Source organism: Argopecten irradians, chromosome 6 (assembly GCF_041381155.1).
Source record: "Argopecten irradians isolate NY chromosome 6, Ai_NY, whole genome shotgun sequence".
Taxonomy (NCBI): Eukaryota; Metazoa; Mollusca; class Bivalvia; order Pectinida; family Pectinidae; genus Argopecten; species Argopecten irradians.
In genome coordinates, this window is record NC_091139.1 from 38458765 (window position 1) to 38467260 (window position 8496).

An 8496-nucleotide genomic window follows, 5' to 3' on the forward strand; every position below is an offset into this window, starting at 1 on the left:
GCTTAGTCACTATAGGCCTAACGTGTACATGCAGCGTTACGTTTCGGACTCAAAGTGTAACATTGACCAGGTGCCGCGTACTGATGTCTGTATGCCATTTTTCTCAAAGAAATATAACGCATCATTTTCTTGTAAAAAAAAAAAAAAAACCATGGAGACAAAAAGTAATCGGAAAAATTTACATTATAAACTCCTAGCTAACTCTACATTTATAAAAACATGGCCCATCAGTTTGAGAGAGAAAATGATACTTGTATTGCGTTACGACTGCTTGTCGTGAAAACCTTGTTTCCAAATAATGTCTCTTGTTTATTTTAAGATTAGGGATAACTTGATCCGAGGCATACAGAGGAAGATTGGTTCCAAAGTTGTTCAGGAAAATGTTCAATTTAGCTGATACTAAGAGAAGTGAGCGTTAAAGTAGTTTAGTGTGATGCCTTACTAGTATTTTCTCACGATTACCAAATTCCGTGTATTCCGATATTTTGGCGAAAAGCTCCTTATATATCCATTAAATAAATAATCTTAAATTTAATTAATATGTCGATTCTTAAAAAAATACATGTGTAGACTTAGCAAACTTGCTTTAATTGAAACACATAAAGCCGATATACAGAACAATGCGATCAGGTTTCTTTAACCTTAACTCCAAGTTGAAAGTGCCATATTTACTCTTAAATATCATGAATTATACGTCCATAAATCTACTGTATATTTTGGTCTTAAAGTGTCGGACATTCCACAATCACCACTATTTGTACACGTACATGTAGTTAAAGTTTTAAAGAACCTTTGGACATTATATCATATTATAGTGAACGTAGGTTGATCGTTTTCTCCGGGAACTTTGCCTTTCATCCTCCAACAAAAACTTGTTCAGATGATAGTGTTTGTGATTTTACTACATGTCATAATGCAAAACAGAAAACCATGTAAAGGGAAGCAATTTATTTTTTATTAAAAGTAAGAAGTATCATTACATCGATATATCATATTACAATATCTAAAAATCACTTGTCAAATTTTATTTAGGGAGGAGAAATTTAATATCACAAGTATATTTTAATCAAAATTCCATGCTATAATATTCTACGAGACATACAGAATTTACAACATACACCATTATGTAATGTTCAAAGCTAACTGGAAATACTTTTAATTGTCTCATTAATTAAATATATTTGAATTGCTGATAAGATAGCGTCTGGAAACTCACATGGTCTGATATCAAGACACACATATATATATAATATGTCAACCCTTGTTGTTCATCTTTTTAGTATCCATGAAAACAAGACTGCATTGAGTTGCTTGGAGGTCTCCAGATTTATCTCCCCTGTACATGTATATCCATTATTAATTGTTGCGTCATTACTCAGTTAGTAAGATGATGTATTACTAGTAAAACAAAAAATGGCTTACACCTATAAAAACAAATAACAAAAACTCCACGCTATTGTAACTATAAAAAACACCTACCCAAAAACAGATAACTCCATAAAGAAAGAAAGTTAATTTGTTAAAAAATGATCTTGACCTTCAGTCAAGGCCACTGGGGTCAAATAGGCTATAACTTAGAGGCCTATATACGTGATATATAATATAAACTTGATTTATTTTACATCCTTTACGAAATAAGTTATACAACTTATGCAAATCACTCTTGATGTAAGCGCGCGAGGGATCTTATTGTTTGGAGGAAACTGGAGTGCCCAGAGAAAACCCGCGTGATCGGGCAGATGACCTCTAACCTTTTCACGTCCGTGTCGGGGATCGAACCCCGGCCGACTAGGTGAAAGGCGAGTGGCTTTACCACTACACCACCCGATCATCCTAATAGACCTGATATTGATCCTGTAGTACGCTGGGATGAAGGACTACCAAGTTTGTTCAAATAAATGACCCTGACTGTCATTCAAGGTCACAGGGGTCAAATCGGTTTTGGCCATTCATTACTTTTATTGTTAGCCAATACCGTATACAGTGACTATGTTGTTTTGTGCCAAGTAGGTCAGATGACCTTTTAAGCCTATGGGCCTGTTGTTCAGATTAAATCGAGTTAAATATGTTCTTATTATGACTAAAAATATTGAAAGAAATTGAATCGATTTCCTAAATTGCATCCCTTCAGCGCTTAGCAGGTCAGAGTCATAATAAATTTAAGATTACAAGAGGCCAATGTGCCCTAATGGTCATCTGACTATCAGCACAATACAACACACCAAAGAATATAAAGAAGTGGCAAACAGGCAATACAACGAACTCTTGAATGGAAGAAGTTCAGTTTCTGATATCTTTGATGAATTTGTCCTTGAATAAAGGTCAATGTCAATAACTTCAATATATATGGTAGCCCTTCATGCAAACAGTCCAATATCATGTCTCAAGGCCTCTTAGCTACAGTGTATACACAAAAAGTCGTCTAAACATTTAAGCCTACATAACCCCTGTGACATGAAATGAAGATCAAGGTCATTCATTTGAACAAACTTGGTAGCCCCCATCCTAGCACGTCACTGGTTCAATATCAGGTATCTGGCCTCTTAGTTATTCACAAAATGCCGTATAAATATATAAGCCTTTTTGACCTTATGACCTTGAATGAAGGTCAAGGTAATCCATTTGAACAACCTTGGTAGTCCATCATCCCAGCATATAACTGGCCCAATATCAAGTCGGCAGGCCTCTTAATTATTCACAAGATGTCGTTTAAAGATATTAACCATTTTGACCCCGGTGACCTTGAATGTTGGTCAAGGTCATTCATTTGTACAAACTTGGTAGCCCTACATACATGCATGTTGCAGACCAAATATCAGTACCCTGGGCATATAAGTTATTAAGAAGAATTCGTTTGAATGAAAAGTTCGGACGAACCCTCGGGTAAGATGACCTACAATGCATTTCATACTCTATAACAAGTAGCGATGCAAAAACAACTGCCACTATTACAGTGGTTAAAAGCGTCTCAGGAACTTGGTCTGTATAGTCTATATAAATATCAATTTGTATTCTTAATACATACCAGTTTGACAGAAAAGAAAACAACATCAATAACATACAACCAGAAGTTTAAAAGTTTATTTGTAAAACATATAATCACTTTGTATTCACCTAACCCAGGCATCTATGTCATTTTTTATCATCTCAAAAATCTCAACAAACAAATATATGTCATGTAAACTTACATATGTTAAATAGTTAAAATTCCAAATATTAATTTTTAATGAGATTAATAAATAGTAATTTACATTAGAGACATTTCGAATTAAATTAAATACAATGAAGAATACATTATTTTAAAAAGTATATCATGTATCTCATTAGGTACATAGTATGTAAACAAACAAAAAGGAAACAGCCATTTTAACCATTATTTGAAATATAATTGAATGCGTATAATATTTTTTTTACAAAACCCATTTATTAGTTCAAGCAAATAATGAATAATGTAGTTATGGCGTCTACATGTCAAAAACAACTACAAGATAAATCGTTCAATGGTTTATGCACTTTAAAAAACAGCACTCCGCTTCTAAACAAAATGTAAAAATTACTTTTTTTATGAAGTATAGAGGTAAATGATCGAAACAATAATGATACTAACTTCATGGAGATTCTGGTTAAGGCTCTTTTTTAAAAGGTTATCGTCGTTTAAAAGTGCTGAAAGTATACTATAAAACTTCGTTTTGTATCGTTTTAACATATTATAAAACAAAGGGAAGCCTAATAGTGTATTCATTTTGATTGTTTTAATAATACAACTGAATGAATACCAACATTCACACCAATAACGTACAGTAGTATATAAATAGGACTTCTGATTTTATGGTTAGCCATTTTGGATTTTGATTGATAAAAACTATATAACAAATATAATAATACAATAAACTGGAATGTTATAGAATAAACGAAACTTAAGTTACCACCCAATAACAATGGCAAGAACAATTTGGTATATAGCGTATCAGTAAAATGTACATTTATGAAATGTATTTCACAAGATATTAAATCGTAACTGTTTGGCGGGACTGACTGCCGTTTCATTCACTCCTACTAAAGTGACGTCACTGGAATGTTCGGGATCAAGTCATTAAATTTAGAAATTGAATCAAACGAAAGAAATTAAACATTTATTTACTGATATCGTAATATTTTCCTGTTACAACTATTACAGGAATTTCTTATTATCCGGTATCGAGTTCTGTGTCCGACTTATGTCGATATTAGTGCTATAAGTGCATTGTTTCTTGATATTGTTCCGCTTGTTTTGTTGACTTTAAATTCATAAAATGAACTTAACCCGCGAAGGGCGTCAGAACGCTTGTTTTCAACGGGAATAAACACCGTAGTGATAAAGACCTTCCAAGTATGGCAACAGTGAATATTTGCATCAGGAAAATTGGGACACAAAAAGTCGATTTTCTCCAAATGTAAGTAAGTTACACTACATTAATTTTGCTGGAACACTTAAAAATTCGTTCTGATTTCAGAACAATTGGAATTATGAAGATACCTCTTACAGTATTTTTATTATTATTATTAAACATAATGTAAGTAAACAAGCTAACCGATATTTACATAATATATAATTTTCAGTCATGTGGACATGACGTACATAGGAATTATTTTACGTAATGAATAATTTGCGTGCCCCTGTGCTTGGGCTGAGGTGACCAACATTACATTTCACGGTCCCGGAATAGCAGTTGAGATGGGTTGTTTTTATCTTGTACATACGTTCCTTCCACATATTCATAATTCTTAATATAACTGTCGAAGACAGCTATATCTGGATCAAATTATCGATGAAAAGTTACATAATGCATATGTATAAGACCACGATCAAGTGTATTGTGGGTAGCGATAGGCCTAGGACGTCTCCTTGCACGCGGTATATGGAGTTTTCAAATTATTATTTGCCTAGATGAAATAAATGATTTGTTTTAATGTTCAGGAGACAGGAGTCATTTCGTCTTTCCGTGTCAACACCAAAATAAAAGTAACAGTTTAAAATCACAAATTTTTTTGTTTTTCTTTAATATACCTGGTATACGATAATCTTTGTTTGTTATTTTATTGATTTTTTTCTGATATGCTCGAACGTCGTTGAAGACACCCCCTGAGAGGAATGAGATAGATTTCGCCGAGACGAAGCACACGCTCGTGTTACGTTGATACGGAGAAAACGACAGTTTTTATTTTATACCATGGAATATCAAAGTTATATTATGCATTGAGAAATTGTACAATACAATCTCTTTTAGATTATACCTTTCTACTGCGTATACATCGTAAAATTCTACTAAGTTGCATGAAAAATCACGATAAATGCAGGTACAGGTAGGCCTAATGTTATACAATGCACAGTCGATGTCGGGAACAGATCCGATTGGATGCATTCAACTCAAATATATAAAAAATGAATGCTATAGCCGAAACCTCTTGGACTCAGAGATAGTCAAAGATCGCTTTTTTAATGAATAAGAAAAAAAGTATTTTTATTATTATTATTAAACATAATGTAAGTAAACAAGCTAACCGATATTTACATAATATATAATTTTCAGTCATGTGGACATGACGTACATAGGAATTATTTTACGTAATGAATAATTTGCGTGCCCCTGTGCTTGGGCTGAGGTGACCAACATTACATTTCACGGTCCCGGAATAGCAGTTGAGATGGGTTGTTTTCATCTTGTACATACGTTCCTTCCACATATTCATAATTCTTAATATAACTGTCGAAGACAGCTATATCTGGATCAAATTATCGATGAAAAGTTACATAATGCATATGTATAAGACCACGATCAAGTGTATTGTGGGTAGCGATAGGCCTAGGACGTCTCCTTGCAGGCGGTATATGGAGTTTTCAAATTATTATTTGCCTAGATGAAATAAATGATTTGTTTTAATGTTCAGGAGACAGGAGTCATCTCGTCTTTCCGTGTCAACACCAAAATAAAACTAACAGGCCTATTCAAGGACACGTCCTTGGCCTAGCTACTGTAAGATACTGGCCATGTATATATCCGATGTAAATCCTCAGATATATAATTATTTATTCTGTAGTAATAGAGCTAAATGTACATGTAGCCCTCGCCAGATATTGTGAATAAATTGAATAGGCATGTTTGCATGATATATTAAAAAAAAATCGAACAAAAATTGCCGCCGGTGGTGAGGATCGAAAGATCAGAAGATCTGCACGTTAACACTAAACCAGATTTCTGCTTTTTATATACAGTGATTTTTTTTTATAAGAAGCAGATAACATTGTTGCATGATAGAGTATTTCCTTATAGGAAAAATAAAAATTTGTAAATGTAATGTGCATGTAGCTGTTGTTTCAGCATGAAGAATAGTGAAAAAAGGATAATAACACATTGATCACAATTCACAAAGTTTTTTGTTGTTCTTTAATATAACTGGTATACGATAACCTTTGTTTGTTATTTTATTGATTATTTTTTCTGATATGCTCAAACGTCGTTGAAGACACCCCCTGAGAGGAATGAGTTGGATTTCGCCGAGACGAAGCACACGCTCGTGTTATGTTGATACGGAGAAAACGACAGTTTTTATTTTATACCATGGAATATCAAAGTTATATTATGCATTGAGAAATTGTACAATACAATCTTTTTTAGATTATGTCTTTCTACTGCGTATGCATCGTAAAATTCTTCTAAGTTGCATGAAAAATCACGATAACTGCAGGTACAGGTAGGCCTAATGTTATACAATGCACAGTCGATGTCGGGAACAGGTCCGATTTGATGCATTCAACTCAGTATAAAAAAAATATACGATAATCTTTGTTTGTTATTTTATTGATTTTTTTTCTGATATGCTCGAACGTCGTTGAAGACACCCCCTGAGAGGAATGAGATAGATTTCGCCGAGACGAAGCACACGCTCGTGTTACGTTGATACGGAGAAAACGACAGTTTTTATTTTATACCATGGAATATCAAAGTTATATTATGCATTGAGAAATTGTACAATACAATCTCTTTTAGATTATACCTTTCTACTGCGTATACATCGTAAAATTCTACTAAGTTGCATGAAAAATCACGATAACTGCAGGTACAGGTAGGCCTAATGTTATACAATGCACAGTCGATGTCGGGAACAGATCCGATTGGATGCATTCAACTCAAATATATAAAAAAAATGAATGCTATAGCCGAAACCTCTTGGACTCAGAGATAGTCAAAGATCGCTTTTTTAATGAATAAGAAAAAATAAACACGAAAAAATCACGATAGCTGCTCGCAACCCAGTGGTACCGCGGTTTCATCGGTTTTCGACGGCGAAAGACCAAAATAGATTTTTTTACACACAATGTCAAACATATTCAATTCAACTCATTAATTATATGTGTCAGAAGCATGTTAATGATGTTTTTTTGTGCAATACTTCACGAAATTCATCTACTAAACGAAGCCTTGTATCCACAAACGCTGTAAGATTTACATTGTAGCCTACGTAGGCCTACTGTTTCTTTTTGTCAAAGTGACGTTTAAATAATGAAATGTTCCAAGATAAAGTAACACTATTATTTTAAACTATGTTAAGCTGTATATGAGTGCAAATTGCCACCATAATACCGCAAATGAGTGCTTATTCAATCCTTCAAAACGTCAGCTTGCAAGGTCGAATCACCCGGGCTCATAGAGGACTAAAAAGTGACGTCATTGGAATGTTCGGGATCAAATCGTCAAATTTAGAAATGGTAATCAGAATAAAGAAATTAATCATTTATTTACTCACATCGCAATATTTTCATATCGCAACTGTTACAGGAAATTCTTATTACCTGGTATCGAGTTCTATGCCTGATTAATCTCGATATTTAGTGCTGAAAATATCTGGTTTATTGATATTATTCCGCTACTTTTGTTGAGTTTGAATTCGCAAATTCGAAGGGCGTCAGAACGCTTGTTTTCAACCGGAATCAACACCGTAGTGATAAAGACCTTCCAAGTGAATTTTTGCATCGACATAAAAAGTTGATTTTCTCAAAAAGTAAGAAAAATAAAATACATTAATTTTGCTGGAACACTAAAAAAATCATTCTGATTTCGGAACAGTTGGAATCATGAATATACCTCTAACAGTATTTTTATTATTATTAGTATATATTATGTAAGTGATTATTAAAATACAATTCGTCAGCGGTGAAGCGTCTTTTTCAACCATGTATGAATGTAAGATTATTTATTTTGCATTTGGTGCATGTGCAATCAGTAATTCATTCCATATAGGAAATAGTGCCACGGATTTTTTTCGGGATGCAATTAATTATTTTCATTTTTTTACCTTGAAGTAAAATGGGAAGCTCAAACTTTTCAGTGGTGGTAATGATGTAAGTAAATAACTTTTGTAACTGAAGAAAAATACTGCTCGTGTTTTTGATAGAGAAAAAATACCAATCGTCTGCGGTGGAGCATTTTTGATTTGTTAAGATAGCATTTACTCAAA